The sequence below is a fragment of the Pseudonaja textilis genome, chromosome 4 (genome assembly GCF_049901715.1).
Source record: "Pseudonaja textilis isolate UNSWEBS1 chromosome 4, rPseTex1.2, whole genome shotgun sequence".
In the NCBI taxonomy this organism is placed as follows: Eukaryota; Metazoa; Chordata; class Lepidosauria; order Squamata; family Elapidae; genus Pseudonaja; species Pseudonaja textilis.
In genome coordinates this window covers 21,415,861-21,432,798 of record NC_141993.1, presented here as the reverse complement: position 1 = coordinate 21,432,798, position 16,938 = coordinate 21,415,861, and the positions used below count along the sequence as shown (strand labels likewise).

The window sequence follows — 16,938 nt, the reverse complement described above, 5'->3', positions numbered from 1 at the left end:
CAGATGATTGCAGCCTGAGTACCCTCCCCCAGTGTAATCACAGACACAAGACCAACCCGAGCATTCAATGGAGCCCCCGCAAGGGATCCAATGATTAGGGTTTCCTACGGCCCAATTGATGGGCGTGGGACACAAATACTTATGATCATGAGCATATTTGGTTTTCCAATCATCTGACCCACAAGGATATCCCCCTGGTTTGGAACAAGCAATGCAAACGTCAAAAGTTAAAACAATTGGGTCAGTACCATCCTTAAGCACAGTGGTGTGATTTAGGTAATAAAGTTTTCCCTCCCCTTCAGGATCGGCTCTGCCAGAGGCTTTTGGAAGTCCGGCCCACAAAGTAACATTGAGGCGAACAGCCGCCTTGGGGTCATAGCAAATAGTTTTTGAGTTCATTTTGCATAACTGATACATAGTCCCGTTATTCTGGCAAGTTTTCCCAGTAGAAAGTCATCTCTGTGGTTGCTGGGTATGGTAAATGAGAGTCAGTCGAGTGAAGCCTGCTTGTGTGGTTTTGGTCAAGCAGGGGGTGCAGTCATCTGGTTTGGTGGGTTTTTGTGATCTTTTAATCCTATGCAGCAAAGTGGGGTTCTGAATATGAGTGTCAGGCTGATTCACAAATTGTCTGTGATGATGATGAGGTCTGAGGATTGTCCAGGAGCTGTAGGTGTTGCGCGTGGAATCATGGAGGCATCGACCTGAACAATAGTAGGTGGTTGCAGTAGGATGGGATATGAGGAGTGTAGCTCGAGGGGGTTGTTCAAAGGTGTTGACCCGGAAAGAGGCGTTGCTGGAGATGTAGGACCATGGCTGAGGAAGCGTTGACCATCTGAGATAAGGAGGAAAAATGTTCCAGGATGCAGTGCAGGTCAGCAGGAGGGGGGTGTCTGGCGTGAAGTACGGATGGAATGGAAACTTTGGAGGCGTGTGCAGCAAGGAGGAAGAGGAGGAGGAGGAGGGTCAGTGAAGCAGCAGGGCAGATCATGTTGATATGTCTGCAGCTGGTGGTTTTGCTACCTTGGGGTGGTATGGTCTGACGTGCCGTCCAGGAACCCACAGGACACGATCTGGAAGCTGGATAGCTGCGTAGCCGCGACCCCAGGTGAGGAGATCAGCAGGACCCTTCCAAGCAGGGTCTGGCAGTTGGCGGTAGTATACCTGTGGTTTGGGAGAATCAGGAGAGGGTGGGGAGGAAAAGTGTCGCTCTGCTGTTGTTGTAGCAGGGGTGCCAGAGAGATTGAGGAAATTAAGCGTATAAAGGCAACGATTAAGGGTGTTTTGCATCGCCGGGAGGCCAAGGGGTTTTTTCCCTTTGGTCAGATGTCGTTCTAGCACTGTCTTTAAAGTTAAATTGGCTCTCTCTGCCAGGGCTTGTCCCTGGCTGTTGTAAGGGATCCCAAATTTGTGGGTGACCTGCCACTTAGAGCAAAATTCTGACATAGCCACACTAGTGTATGCAGGACCATTGTCTGTTTTTATTTCATTTGGGCGTCCCAACAATGCAAAGGTGCGAATGCAGTGGTTAATGACATGTTTAGAGGCTTCTCCTCTCTGCGGGGTTGCCATTATGAACCCTGAATAAGTATCAATTGTGACATGCAGGTACTTCCAGGGGGCAAATGGAGGAAACTGAGTAACGTCCATTTGCCATATTTCACAGGCTTTCAACCCGTGTGGATTTACTCCTAAGGGGATGGAATTGGCTTGCTGACTGCAGGTGGGGCATTGCTGTCTGATGGCTGAGGCTTCTGCCATGGTAAGGTTAAAATGTTTCATGAGGGCTTTGGCATTTTGATGAAAGTAAGAATGGCTTTCCCAGGGAATTAGGGTGTGCGTGGTCATTATACCTGCAGACGCTTGATCAGCCATGTCATTGCCTTCCTGGAGAATTCCTGGGAAAGGCTGGTGGCTGCGAATGTGGGCTATAAAGAGAGGGTGTTGTCATTGCGCAACAAGCTGTTGCAGTGTAACAAAAAGAGAGAGAAGGTTCTTGTCAATAGCGGGAGAGAGGTAAGAGTCGTGGATGGTAGAGACTATTTGGGTAACATACAGGCTGTCCAAGATCAAGTTGAGGGGTTCGCTGAAATTTTGGAGGACTAGTATGGTTGCAGCAAGCTCAGCCCTTTGTGGTGAAGTCTGCACAGGGGTGGTTTTGGTGTGCCATGCTCCATTCTTTTGCCAAGCGCATGCCCCTCGTTCCCTGCTGCCATCAGCAAATATAGTCAGGGCACTGACCAAAGGCTGTTTGCTGATGGGAGAAGAGAAGGAGATGGGTATGGTTCGAATGATCTGAAAACGTGGGTCAGCGGGTGGGTGGCAGGAGACTAGCCCAGGCCAGTCGGATAAGGCCAACTGAAGCTCCTGGGAGTTTTGGAATAGAGGTTCCCAAATTTGCAGCGAGAAGGGGATAAAAAGTGTGGAGACATCTATCCCCATGAGTGCTTTTGTGTGGCTCCTGCCCTTTACGATTAATTGAGCCAATTGAGTTGGTTTGGAAGTGATGGAGCATCAGGGCGTGTGGGAGAGATGGATCCACTCTAAGATGTGGAGCTTTTGGTCCTTTTGGGTCACTGCCGCGGTTAAGAGCCTTGGGGTGGCTAGAATGACCATATCTAGAGGAGTATTGGCAGCGGCCCTATCCACCCATATTCTACATATGTTCTCTTCTATATGGGTCAGCGCTTGAAGCTGAGGTTGCTGCAAGGATATTTTGTCAGCGGGCTCTTTTCCCCAAGTAAGGGCTTCGAACAGCGGAGAGAGAGTGTCAGTGGTTAGTGACAGGAAAGGTCGGGCCCAATTAATGGTGCCCAGATATTGTTGAAGCTGAACCAGGGCAGGTTGAGGAGGCAGAGAGAGTGAGGGGAGTGAAGGATAGGCAGTAGTTGAGAGCATTTTATAGCCTAGATATGCATAGGGAGTCAGCACTTGTACCTTTTCAGGTGCTATGTGCAAGCCTCCCTTTGCGAGGATGGCTTTCAGGAAAGAGAATGAAGCAAACACTGTACCTGGGGGTCCAGGAGCAGCAACAAGGATGTCATCCATGTAATGATACACCAGAAATTGTGGATAGGCAGAACGATAGGGTAACAGGACCTTATTTACATAGTGCTGACACATGGTGGGGCTGTTGAGCATGCCCTGAGGTAGGACTTTCCATTGAAAGCGAGAGGGGGGAGAGGAGTTATTCAGACACATGGGGAGAAAGTACACAGTGCCTGGGATGTCAATTTCCATATCTTCAGAAGCAACTAATTGGAAAGATATGGTGTCAGCCTTTGGAGTGGGGCTGGCTGACTGCTCCCCCTCTAGTTTCCCTGCGGTTGGGGGGTGCTGCTGCAACACTGGTTTGCCCAGTGGTACCCTTTTTTTTTGCACCTTGGGCAAATTGTTTTTGGCTTGTTGTTGTTTTGTGGATTGTCCCTAGCCCTACATTGTGCTTTGAAGTGGCCTGGTTTCCCACAATTGAAGCAATTCCCAGCCGGCCTGTTTTGAGAATTTGCTTGCTGTAGGGCCATTGCCAGGTGTTTCATATTGTAGGAAACAGTCCCCACGATTCTGCTAGCCTTTAGATAGTCCAAGAGGGAAACCCCCCCTCGGGCAGCCAGAGGCTGCAGAATCCTTTTGCAATCCTCATTTGCATTCTCAAAGGCTAATTTCAACAGAAGCTCTCTGCGGGCCTCTCCATTTGAAATTTGCCTCTGGACAGCCTTTTGGAGAAAAAGGGAGGTGCTGATGGTGTTAATGAGACCTCTGACATAAGGTGCCTGAATGCCATACATGGCCACAGCTTGTTTTAAATCTCTAATTAATTTCATGGATAAGGGTTCAAGCCTAGGCACATTCCCAGCTCCATCCCCCACATATTCTATGGGGCAGAGGGAGAGCTCCTCTAGGGTAAGAGAGCCCTCCTTGCACCCCTGTGCCATGGCTTGTGCAACTGCTCCCATGGGTGTCTGATCCCCCGCAGGATTTAATTTAGGAGGAACCAAGGGTTCAGGAGCTGTGGGGGAAGAGGCTCCCAGTGGGAGAGCATCTTTGGTTTTGGTCTCAGCAGCATAGGGAGGGGGACCTCCCGCAGGGGGTGTGTGCCAGCGTTAGTCAGCGCTGAGCTCTGAATTTTTAAACATTCCATAATTATCCGCCAGGTGGTTAAAATCTTTGGCGGAGCCCTGGGAGTATCATGAAAAAAGTCACCCAAACGTTGCCATGTGGAGACTTTTAAGGACCCCTTTTCCGGATAAGCCGGACATTGCGTGTGGATGTACTTTAAAAGGGCTATGAGGTCCTTTTTAGTTGGAGCCGGGAGCATTTTGCCCTGACTCCTAAGAATCAAAATTGAGCTCTTCGTTAATTCCCTTAATTCCTGCAGATGCACCATCTGCGCTTTAGAGAATTTCCTGCCCATACTCACCTGAAGGGAGGATTTCTCCTGGGGAGGGATCTGTGACACTAGACGGCGTCCCTGGGTTGCAACTGGCTCGTCCGGCCGGGTGAGATGGGAGGTTGAAGGCAGGCGGGTCTGCTTCTTTTCAGCAGATCACGTCGGGGTCACCAGATGCGGCTTTGCTCCGCATTAGGAGGGCTTCTCATTGAGTCCAATGCATCAAGAAAGAGACCAAGCCGGTTCAGTCTTGGATGAGCAGCCCCAAGCACGCACTCAGGGAAGCTCTTTTATTGAACACACAATGTTAAACGTCACAAAAGAGAGAGTTCTGATGCGGCTTTGCTCCGCATTAGGAGGGCTTCTCATTGAGTCCAATGCATCAAGAAAGAGACCAAGCCGGTTCAGTCTTGGATGAGCAGCCCCGAACACGTGCTCAGGGAAGCTCTTTTATTGAACACACAATGTTAAACATCACAAAAGAGAGAGTTCAGTCTACTTTACATGTTAAAAGAGTGGGGGGTCTCAGTGGATACATTGTAGCACCCAATCACAGTGCTTAAGGGATACAAAGTAACCAATCCGCGCCTGCAGTCCAGCCAGTAGCCCAAGGTGGGCAGCATCTTTTTGTTCCTGATACCTGCTTTCAGCCTACGTGAGGTCTTGCAGGTATCGAAAACTCCTTTGCCTACGTGAGGCTTGGCATATATCAAAACTCCTTTGCCTACGTGAGGCTTTGGCATATGCCCAGTCTGTTAGATGTGGATTCGCTGCTGCACTTTCCATCGAGCCCTATTAACCACACTGGTGGAGCTCTTGAACTGGATCACTTGGAGCCTGAGGAGTGCAAACAACGTACCTTCATTTAAATCCCTCACACAGCTGATAGAAGTATCTTCCACGCCAGACAACGCGTTTCCATTAATATCCCCCACACAGTTTCCCTGGAGCCACATTGGACAGCTGGCAGGGAGAAACAAGGAGGGAGGAGAAAGCCCTGAGGCTCTTAGGAGCCAAAAGTTACCCTGGACGGCAGAGGAATGCTTCGGTTGTTGAGAGGAGAGGACAGTCTCCTTGACTGACCCGAAGAAAACCCCTCCATCGGAACTAAAAAGAGAATTGCCTGCATAGCTAAATCAAAACCAGTAAGTCAGCTAAGACAGAAGTGAAAAAGAAAGGAAAGATCTTGTAACAGCGTGCTTAGTCTTGATTAGAATCACTCAAATTTCTGCAGTGGAATTTTCCTTGGAAAGTGGGACTCAAAGGAGGAAAATAACTGTGATTAACGATCTGGAGTGACTGTCAGATTTAGTTAAAAAAAAGGTATTGCAACTAGAAGTAACTTTAAAAGTAAAGGACAGATTGGATTAGTTAACCCAAATTTCTGGACTGTATTTTTAGTGCTACTCAACTTGAAGAACTTTAGGAAACTATTGCAAAACAATCTTATTCAGAGACATATTGATTGTAGTTAAAGTGTTTTAATTCAGCGAGTTTTGCTCTCTTTCAAAAACCCAGTGTGCTTTGAACATCCTGTTACAGCCTTTTGTTTACAGAGCAATAACAGCAGCAATCAGAGCAATAAATTCCTCTTACCCAGTCTATCACAGCTGCTAGAAAAAACAAACAACCCTTTCCTTAAAGATTCTCAATACTACCTCATTACTTTAATCAAACACCCATTAATTCATTACCTCAAAACTTACAACTTTTCTACCTCATCACCTACATCAATGATTAGATAATCAATTTCTATAAAATATTTTATTAATGGTTTAATTGATTTATTGTATTAATTGATTAGTGTGATTAGAGTGTTTAGTGCAAAGAGTGTGATTACTGACTAGTTTAAAAGATCAAGATTCATGTAACTTAATTGATTAGTAAAATCAGTGATTTAGTGAATTTAATTGAACAGTGTGACTAATGATTAGTGTAATTAATTGATTAGTAGTTAGTGTAATTAATTGATTAGGTTGATTGTTGCTTAGGAAATTAGCTGACTAGAGAGATTACTGCAATTGATTGATTGGTGTGATATTGGCTATATTGATTACCCAAAATTGTTCCATTAATTAATTCAATCAACGTACTATCTTAACAAACCTACCATGCCAAGAAAAAAATCCAATGCCAAACCACTACCTAAAGAGAAATTAATCCCCAACAATGAACCACAAGACTCCTGCACATGCCTTAAATGCTACAAAACTCTAAAGGATAATGAAAACTCCATCAAATGTTCTCTGTGTAACAAATACGCTCATCATGACTGCTTGGGATTACCCAAGCAAATGATTCAATACCTAGAATCATCCAATGAGTTTCCATATCTCTGCAAATCATGCAGACCCAAACTGGATCTGTTGGAAAGAGTTGATACCATTGAAACACGATTAACATCCCTTGACACCATAGTAGCATCCCTGGACGCCTTAAAAGAAAGATTATCCAACCTCGAAAAAAAAGACGCAAAAACCTGAACATCCAATAGCTACAAACCACATCTCTACTCAACAACCACAACCCAATCCACAACCCAATCCACAAAAAAACATAACCCAGACAAATATTGATATCCCAATCCTCATCAGAGAAGCTGTTGAGCGTGAACGGAAACGTCCAAACGCCATCTTATTTGGTCTAGAGGGCATCAATGATAATGATGACATCACAACTGTCCGAAACATCATCAGTGATTATCAAGCATCAACCATCTCCCCTGATGAAATACTTGACATTTCCCGCATTGGCCGAGAGCTCAAAAACAGACAGCTCTGTGACCCCACGCTTCTGCAGGGTCATTTGCAAAAATGAATCAAGCAAACGCAAATTCATTTACACTATAAATTCACTCGCCAAAACCAACACCAACCATAAGAACCTCAGTTGTCGCCCTGACCTAACCATACAGCAACGTGCCCGCTCCCGTGTACTCCGCACTGAACTCAAAAAACGTCTAGACAATGGAGAGAAGGGCCTGTACATTGACTACCATGCTGACTGTATCAAAAGTAAGTCGCACATCCCGCAACTCAGCTTTAACCTTCAACCACAACCCTACCTCAACCAATCCACCATCACCCAAGACTAGGCACACCTCAATTCCAACTACTGCTGGCCTTAAATGCAAGCTACTCAATGCAAGAAGCCTTGTAAATAAAATACCTGAATTTTTCCTCCTACTAAATATGGCTAAATTCGACATTATATTTGTCTGTGAAACATGGCTCAACGCATCTCTCCCTGACTCCATTACTACAATAAGAGACTATCATGTTTACTGATCAGATCGTGAAATTCGTAGAGGAGGTGGTGTTGCTATCTTCTATAAAAAGTCCTTACATCTAAAAAATATCCAAGTTACCCAGGAGCTTGCTCTTCCTGAGACCATTATCTGTGAACTATCCTTAAATATCACAATTCAATTCTTACTATGTTACAGAGCACCTGATTATGACATCGAACATGTAAACAAGCTAAATACACTACTAACATGGGCAGCATCCTGCCCATACCCTTTTATCTTTCTTGGTGATTTCAATCTGCCTCATATTGACTGGACCCTAAATGAATGTACTACTGAAACCATACATGCAACCTTTTACAATGCTGTTACAAATCTGGGACTGGAACAACTAGTAACCAACAACACTAGACTAAACAACTGCCTCGATCTCATCTTCTGCAATAGTTTGAATTTAATTTACGGAATACAAACTAAAGAACCCTTTTCCAGCAGTGACCACAATATGATTGACTTTTGTCTCAACATACGTCCACACAAAAACCACCACAATGATGTAATCCCCAATTATAATTTCAAAAAAGGCAACTATGATCTTATAAACAACGATCTCTCATCCCTTGATTGGCAATCTCTATTCACTGGATGCAATACTGTTGAAGACCATTACAACATATTTTTACTTGAAGTCAAAAGAGTCATCAAACTATATGTACCAACAGCAACTCCCAAAACAAAACAAAACAAAAAAAAACAGATTGCCCATAACAATAAGGAAACTTCAATCCAAAAAGAGATCACTCTGGCGGAAAAACAAATCTGGTCATGTTGCCAATTTCAAAAGCCGATACAAAAATTTATGCCACCAAATAAAGACCGAATGCACCAATTATCACATTAAACAAGAGGAAAACCTTCTAGGCACCAATTCCACCAGTGCTTTTTACAATTTTGTAAACAACAAACTAAAAGATTCAAGGTCCATCCCACCCCTGCTAGGACCTAATGGTAAAGACTGCAACAACGACAACATTAAAGCAACATCTTTAACACATTTTTTGGCTCAGTATTTGTAAACAGCAATGGATCATGCCCAGTATTTCCTAGCCGAACCACAGATAACTACAATGATCTAATACATATCGATTTTACAGAAGACAATGTTGAAAAAGCACTACGCAATCTAAAACCATCTCTATCTATTGGACTGGATGGAATATGTGCCTATTTCTTAAAAAAGCTATCCACTGCCATAGCCAAACCTCTAAGCATAATCTTTGAAAAATCTTTCAGGACCAGCTCCTTGCCTAACCTATGGTCACAAGCCACAGTCATCCCCATCTTCAAAAAGGGAGACCCCAGCCTAGTTGAAAATTACAGACCAATCTCCTTATGCTGCGTCTCCTGTAAAGTCATGGAATCAATTATTAACCAATCCATCCTCCTCCACTTAGAGACAAACAACCTACTCTCCAATAAACAATTTGGTTTCAGAAAAAAACTATCCTGTAATCTGCAACTCTTACACTGCAAAAACATATGGACTACACAACTTGATCAGGGCAAAACAATAGATGCAATCTACATAGACTTCTGTAAAGCCTTTGATTCAGTGGTACATGACAAACTACTACTAAAAATAAAATCCTATGGTATCTCTGGACAACTGCATAACTGGATAGAAGCATTCCTGTCAAACAGACAACAAATGGTCAAAATTGGGAGCGTCCTATCAAATTCTGTACCTGTCAATAGTGGTGTCCCCAAGGCAGTGTTCTAGGACCAACTCTCTTCATACTCTACATAAATGACCTCTGTGATCATATTAAGAGCAACTGCGTTCTTTTCGCTGATGATGTAAAGCTGTTCAATACCACAGACAATACTGCTACCCTTCAAAAAGATCTTGACTGTGTATCAGAATGGTCAAACAAATGGCAACTTCAAATCTCAACAAATAAATGCTCTGTCTTACATATTGGCAAAAAAATCCGAAAATAAAATACAAGCTGAATAGTCAAGATCTTGTTGATGATCCAAGCTCTGTAAAGGACCTTGGAATACTCACCTCTAATGATCTAAGTGCTAGAGCCCACTGCAACTACATAGCCAAAAAGGCATTAAGAGTTGTTAACCTAATCTTACGTAGCTTTTTCTCTGGTAATATCACACTACTAACTAGAGCATACAAAACATTTGCTAGACCAATACTCGAATACAGCTCATCAGTCTGGAACCCACATTACGTATCTGATATTAGCACAATTGAGAAAGTCCAGAAATATTTCACAAGAAGAGTTCTCCACTCCTCTACTCGTTGTAGAATACCTTATGCCACCAGACTTGAAATTCTAGAACTAGAAAACCTTTAATTACGCCGTCTTCGGTCTGATTTAAGCATGGTATATAAAATCATACATTGCAATGTCCTACCTGTCAATGAATACTTCAGCTTCAACCATAACAACACAAGAGCACACAACAGATACAAACTCAAGGTTAACCGCACCAAGCTTGATTGCAGGAAATACGACTTCAGCAACAGAGTGATCAATGTCTGGAATACTCTACCTGACTCTGTAGTTTCTTCCACAAACCCCAAAAACTTTAACCTTAGACTGTCTACTATTGACCTCACCCCTTTCCTAAGAGGTCTGTAGGGGGCGTGCATAAGCGCACCAACGTGCCTACCGTCCCTGTCCTATTGTTTCTTTTATTTTTCTTTTATTTTTCTTATATGTACCCATTTCATGTATTCATAACTATGTATACACTTATACTTATTATCTTGTAAACAATTGACAAATAAAATAAAATAAAATAAAATAAAATTTACTTCCACTAGGAAGGTATAATTCAGAGTTCTTTATTTAGGATTCTATGATATTTAAAAAGTTCTTTGAAGGCCAGAATAATGTCTGTGTGTAGCTGTGTGTGTATTTTTCAAGTGAATGCTATATATAACATGGTAAATAACACTATCAACGATGTAACTGATATGATAAATCTGAAGTAACTGATTCAGCTTTGTACTTGAAATATGTCAGAGATTATATGTCTCCTTGAAATTGAACCAAGACAATGATTTTGAATATATGGGATTGTCACTGTAACAATACATTGGATAGAAGACGCCATCCCATAGAAATATATCATTTTAGAATTTTGAACAGCTACTTTTGCAAGTCTAAAATGTTAAAGGTGTTTTCAACTGATAAGAGATGTAGGGAAAGGAATTTTTTTTCACTTTCTGAATAAATGTAAGGAACTACTTTCTGAAACATAATTCTGCGATCTTTTTCTTAATGTCCTCTTTTATCACTGGGTGTTAAGGGAGATGTTCTTGTACTTCTGTCCTCATCCATTATTATTTGATGCTGATATGATGTGTCTTTGATGTGTTGATGTGTTCTTCTAGGTATGCCTTGTGTTCTTTTGTCTTCTTGTCTTTTTGTACTTGTCTTGTATAGTATAGAATCCCAAGACATTTTCTGCAGGTGAGCAAACCACTTAATGTGCTGTCTTTGTAGGTAGTTTAAGATTGGTTCTATTCCAATTCTTTCTCTAATGATCTCATTTTTTATTGTATCCCTTCTGGTCACTCTGGCATCTTTCCTCAAATATCTCATTTCCATGGTGACTAACTTTCATTAATATTTACATGATAGCATAATGAAATGTAGCAAAAAACTGAATAAATTTTGAAATGAGCAAGCATAATGTGATTATTTTTGATACAAGTTTTCACATAAGCTTTTAACATAGCAAAAGACAACCAGTGTAGCAATTGAAATTAGAAATTTTGAACAAAAAAATCATACTCATGTATAATTCATTAGAATGTTAATCTACCAAAATAGAATAATAGAAGAAGGAATATATTTAGGGTGGAAATAGACATTCAGGCCAATTGAATGTTGCAACAAATTAAAATGTTTGTTTCTTGGTATGTCTAAAATGAATAGGATCTATTTAATCTGCACCTTCAATATTCATTTTCTTTACTCATTCTTCTGTTCTTATGGCAGGGATCACAAATCCTTACTGATCTGCATACATGCTCAGGTAGCCCTGACATTTGCATTACAGATTAACTAAAACAAGTTTCAGTCTCCTTCTCTCATATGTCCAATGTGCCATTTTAAACAACTATTTGCTATGCTAGTGTGACACAAAAATTGGTTTGTAAATGAAGTAACTATCTCCCACAGCAGTGTGTATCTAGGATATGAGTTATTTCACATTAATAATGTCTATTGACCATAACAAACCTTAAAATATGAATCAGAGTCCAAAGCTGTCCAAACTAATGTGGGTAGGTGATTTACAAGCACACAACAGAAAACTTCAAACAGATCTAACGAAAGTGACTCCAACAAATAGCCCCTGAAATACTGTAAATGGATCGTCTGGAAAACAGAAGCATTAGGAAAAAAAGGGCAAGGGATTTTTGTTTCTTATGTCCTGGCTTTGGATTACCATGGAAATCTGCTCTGAGGGAAAAGCAACTGAGAACTTCATTTGTTGAGAAATAATATTTGATGTATGTAGCTGTTTTTCAACCTTTATAAATTATTTTCGCTTTAAAATGTTTTTTTTTCCCTAGCTTTGGTGTTAATTCCATATTTATCACAAAAGAACCATGTGACAATTGTTTTTAATATAATTTTCAGAATACTACATAGGACTGGATTCAGATTTTAGCACAGTCAGTTTGTCAGCTACCTTTTCTTTACTTCTCTATAGGGCAGAATCATTTAATCTGCTTCAAATGTTTTAAAACTAGATGCAACAAAATTTAAGTTTTTAAGATTTGAGCTTGCATTCCATTGCCAACATTCAAAGCATTCTTTCTGACATCAAGATGCTGAAAGTTCAAAAGAACACTAGGCAGACAAACAGACCATAAATATGATAGACAGGCAATAGATTGCCATGCTTCTCACATAATTGGTTCTGGACATCTTGCAAGGTTAAAAAACCAAAAAAACAACAACAACCCACCCAATTCTCCAAATATAATCCCCCAGTGCAATTAATAAACTGCCAATTTTATATATGAGTGCATATAACCACTCATTCCTCTACCCCCTGACTCATTCCTCTATCCTCTGACCTTCCAGATCTTTAGATAAATGGGTCTTGGAAGACGTATACTATCTCTTTTCTACATTCCTACCTTCATTCCAGTATTTTGTTGAGCATATCATCCTGAATTATGCATTATGTTACTAAACTTTGCATTACTTTGAAAGGTTGACATCATTCCTCTTATTTTTATCTTAAATTGGACTTACAGGGGAAATAGACAGGTAGATTATCTATATTCCAACACAAACATAAAATAAGTCATAAAATGGATCCATAGGTATTGGCTTTTGATTATCAAAATGTTCACTGAATACCTTCACATAGTGTTTCAAGCAATAGGTCTAGACAAGAGTATAGATCATAATCATTCTCATGCTACATTCACTTTCTAACAGTAATAACGTATCAGTCAGATTTGTCACATCTTCTCAGTATGCTACAAATGCAATAAATGTAACCAAAGATCAGGTTGGTCTCTAATAGGCTGATGTTACTTTATACATATTAGGATTGCTAATCTAGAGACAAATGAGAACCAATATAGAGGGTAAGAAGGAAAACATATTGTGAAGAGGATGTGTAGCACCCCAGACAATCCTATGGACTCTGCTGTAGCAACATTATACAGGACAATACTATATATGATTAATATTAAAATGCTACCTTCAAAACCATGCCAATTTGTTGTGTTATACATTACATGTCTCTTCCCGATCTTGCCATCTGTTTTGCTTTTTGAAAGCAGAAACAAATAGAAAGACTTATATTAGGAATCACTTATAGCCAAAATGTTGTTGATTGAAAGTAGAACAATCAAAGATGGGAAATAATTCTACACTTCTCCTGTCAGGATTCTGGCAGTTATTCCAATTAAATCATGAGCCTTGAGCCACACTCCCAAAACTCCAAAGGATTTATTAAAGTTAACATGCTGGTATTAGCCTGGACGTAACCAACTCTGAGATACGTAATTCACTGTCACCCTTGGTCCTGCTTTTCCCCCCACCCCTCTGGGTGTATCATCCAACAAAACACATATCTAGCCAAGAGTCATCAGTCACGCTCTCCAATTAGATTTTTGCACAGCAGTCATCTAATCATTCAATCAGTCTCTGGAGAAAATATGAATGGAATGTACTTTCGATTCCACATTGCTGCCTGCTTTTTGAAATCCCCCCTTCTTTCTGTTGACAACTATAATAATGTGTATACAAAATGTTTTATGATTTGACATCTCTCTCTTGCTATGTATGTATGTATGTATGTATGTATGTATGTACTGCATGCATGCATGTATATATTACAGTATTTGTTCTGTTTTAAGTATTGAAAGCAGAATACAGTCAATTTAATTGCTGTATTTCCTATGGTGTACTCTTATACACATGTCTTAAAATAAATACAGGTTGATTAATATTGTTAAATATAGTTGGCTATGTAAATAACAGATGAATTAGGATCCAACTGTATATAGTCAAAGTTCTTTAACATACCCGATCTATTGACTTCCGAAGCAAAATATGATCTGATATTATATTATCAGGATATAATATCCAAAGAAGCATGAGCTGGTAAGAAACGGAACACAAATTATTTTAATAAGTTCTCTTCAGATACCAATTGCTGAGATGTTTTATATGATGTGCATATTTAGGAAATAAAAAGAAATAGCTTCTATTCACCTCCGTGAAAGTTTCATTGCACCAATAGCTTCCCCACATTTGCTTTTAACTTAATTAATGTAGTAATCAAGAAATTAATTGATGTGTGGATTAATGCAGTTTCTCTTACATTCCATTTGTCCCTCAATAAATAGCTTGTTGTTAGCATATATTTATTGGTCTGTCTGAAAAGGAAGGTTCCTTTGAGTCAAATATGAATCTAGTTTGTCTCAGTCTTTTTCCAGGCGTGTTAGTGATTCTTTAAACAAAAAACAAAAAAAACCCACCAACCCTTTCCTTTTTATTTTACAGTCCTGGAAATCTCTCATACCTCTTAGACTAAGTAACTTAGTTGACTAGGCAACGTCCCCATAAAAACTTACAAAGAAAGGAGTGTTTATTTATTTATTTATTTGATTCTTCATGGGAGTTTTATTCCAAGGCTTTTCTCAGTTCTTCATTGAAAGTAAGAATTGCCTGAACCCCGAAATGGGAGGCAAATTAATTTGATAAATAAATAAAATAATTTTATTTTTTGAAAATATGTTTTTTTTTCTTACCAGGGTTTAGGAGACATGATGCTGGTTGAAGTTCACAATAAGATGACTTTTGGTAATTTATGTTCCATTGTCACAAAACTTGCAGATAAAACCTGAAAATAAAAATACAATTATTTTAAAGTGGTTGAAATATCTTACAATATTTACATAATTGTATGACTATATTGTATTAAAAGACCATTGATATTATACAGTATATCTTTTCCTTATGTCTTTTTTCTTCTTGTTTTTTTTCTCTCCCTTTCAACTAGGTTAAGGACCACTAGCTGCAACCAACTTGCAGTCGTCATCTTGCTCACCACATAAGCTGTGGTGGCTCAGTGGTTAGAATGCAGTACTGCAGGCTAATTCTGATGCCTGCTGGCTGCCTGCAATTTGGGAGTTCGTATCTCACTAGCCTCAAGGTTGATTCATCTTCCCTCCTTCTGAGGTCAGTGAAATGAGGACCCAGATTGCCTCTTTTGGTGAGTTCCCTAACCCCTTCTGCTTTTGTCTCCTACAGAGATCATTCCAGATCCACCAAATTGGCTTGCTCCTGCCAATTCCTCCTCCTGACTCATACCCACCCCTGCAGACCCTTGCAAGTTACCTCCATCACCAAAATCTTTACTTCAACCCTTGGGTTTTTCCAAAATAAAAACTGCTCTCAGCTACCCCATTCTGGATAGCAGCAGCTCCTCATGAGCTGTTGACCTGGACGTCCAAAGCCCCATCAGCTGGCAGGCGATCGGAGGGTAGGCGGGCATGGTCCAGGCTTATTGGCGAGCTCCAAGCTGGCCATGTTGAAATTCTACTAAGTGATCAATTTTTAAATAGTTTCAGGAGTGGAGAGGTATAAAGGAACTGGCAGAAACCACAGGCCTACAAAGTGGTAGGACTGTGTTGCAAATCTTTGACAGCTTCTCCTCTCTCATCCAATCAAAGCCATGGCACTCTTGTGGCCAAAAAGTCTGTCTTAGCTCAATCAACTGAATCACTTTGAAGATGCAACTTAATTTTATTTGCATGCAATCAATATTACAGCTTTGATACTTTGCTGAGTGACCATGAACAAAAGGAAAACCAGGGCTTATATACCTTTGACCTATTGCATTGCAAGGAAAAGAAACAATTTGATTTACTGGGTCAAAGGTTTCTAATTAAAATCTTCTCCCTTTTACTATTTAGGGTCAAATCAGCTTGCTTCTCCCTTTTTTTTCTTTCAAGGACACTTTAAACAGCTCATACAGAAATGTACAAAATTAAACAGTGGCTAAAGGAAACAGAATCATTTAAATGTTTCCAATCATCATTCAATTTAAACTATTTATTTATTATGATTTCCTATGATGGTATGCATCAAGTAATAATTTTTTAAAACAACACAACATTAAATTAATTAGGTAACATAAGCACTAGTTAAATGTAATTATAAAATTTCAAATGTTCATTCTGGTGCAGCTGAAATGATGACTTTTCACTTGGATCAAAACCACCTAAATTAAGACTCAAACTTTTTTGATCCTTTTCTAGCTGAAATCTACCATCTTCTTTACTGACGGTTTGTGACTTCCATTAGGACACAGCCATTGTAATATAAATGATTGGATGATACTAGAACCAGCAAAGCAGCCTACCTTTCCTATATCTTTTATAAACAAGCACGTAATGCTAAACACTTTAATGTTGATGTTTGTTGGGAGTATATCAGCAAGCCTCTTAAAAAGAGAAATTACACAAAAGGTTAATGAATGGAGGGACCAAAACCTTGTTCATGTATTTTTAGAATTTTTTTCAATAATTTTTATAATTTTTCAATAATGTTTAAAGCACCTGATCAGGAATCAGATTAAGAAAATTAATCAGACATATGCTTCAGTACCACTAAGAATAGAATAGAATAGAATAGAATAGAATAGAATAGAATAGAATAGAATAGAATAGAATAGAATTCTTTATTGGCCAAGTGTGATTGGACATACAAGGAATTTGTCTTGGTACAAATGCTCTCAGTGT

General features: G+C 40.0%; 1 protein-coding gene and 1 long non-coding RNA gene across 3 annotated transcripts in view; one reads left to right on the top strand and one right to left on the bottom strand.

Annotated features, from left to right (window-relative positions):
- PCDH15 (protocadherin related 15) overlaps positions 1–15,023 on the bottom strand; it is a 579,778-nt gene extending 564,755 nt beyond the window's left edge. Inside the window, exon 1 of the mRNA XM_087932347.1 lies at positions 14,944–15,023. The gene's annotated coding sequence lies outside the window, so the exon portion shown is untranslated. The remainder of the gene's footprint in view (positions 1–14,943) is intronic.
- Positions 1–15,367, top strand: part of LOC148125769 (uncharacterized) — a 116,090-nt gene extending 100,723 nt beyond the window's left edge. Inside the window, exons 4-5 of one of the 2 annotated variants that reach the window (XR_015743423.1) lie at positions 11,050–11,128; positions 15,195–15,367. This is a non-coding gene — a long non-coding RNA (uncharacterized LOC148125769). Of the gene's footprint in view, positions 1–11,049; positions 11,129–14,946; positions 14,998–15,194 lie in introns of those variants that run through there. The other variant, XR_015743424.1, reaches the window with a different exon arrangement.
- The last annotated feature ends 1,571 nt before the right edge of the window (positions 15,368–16,938 follow it).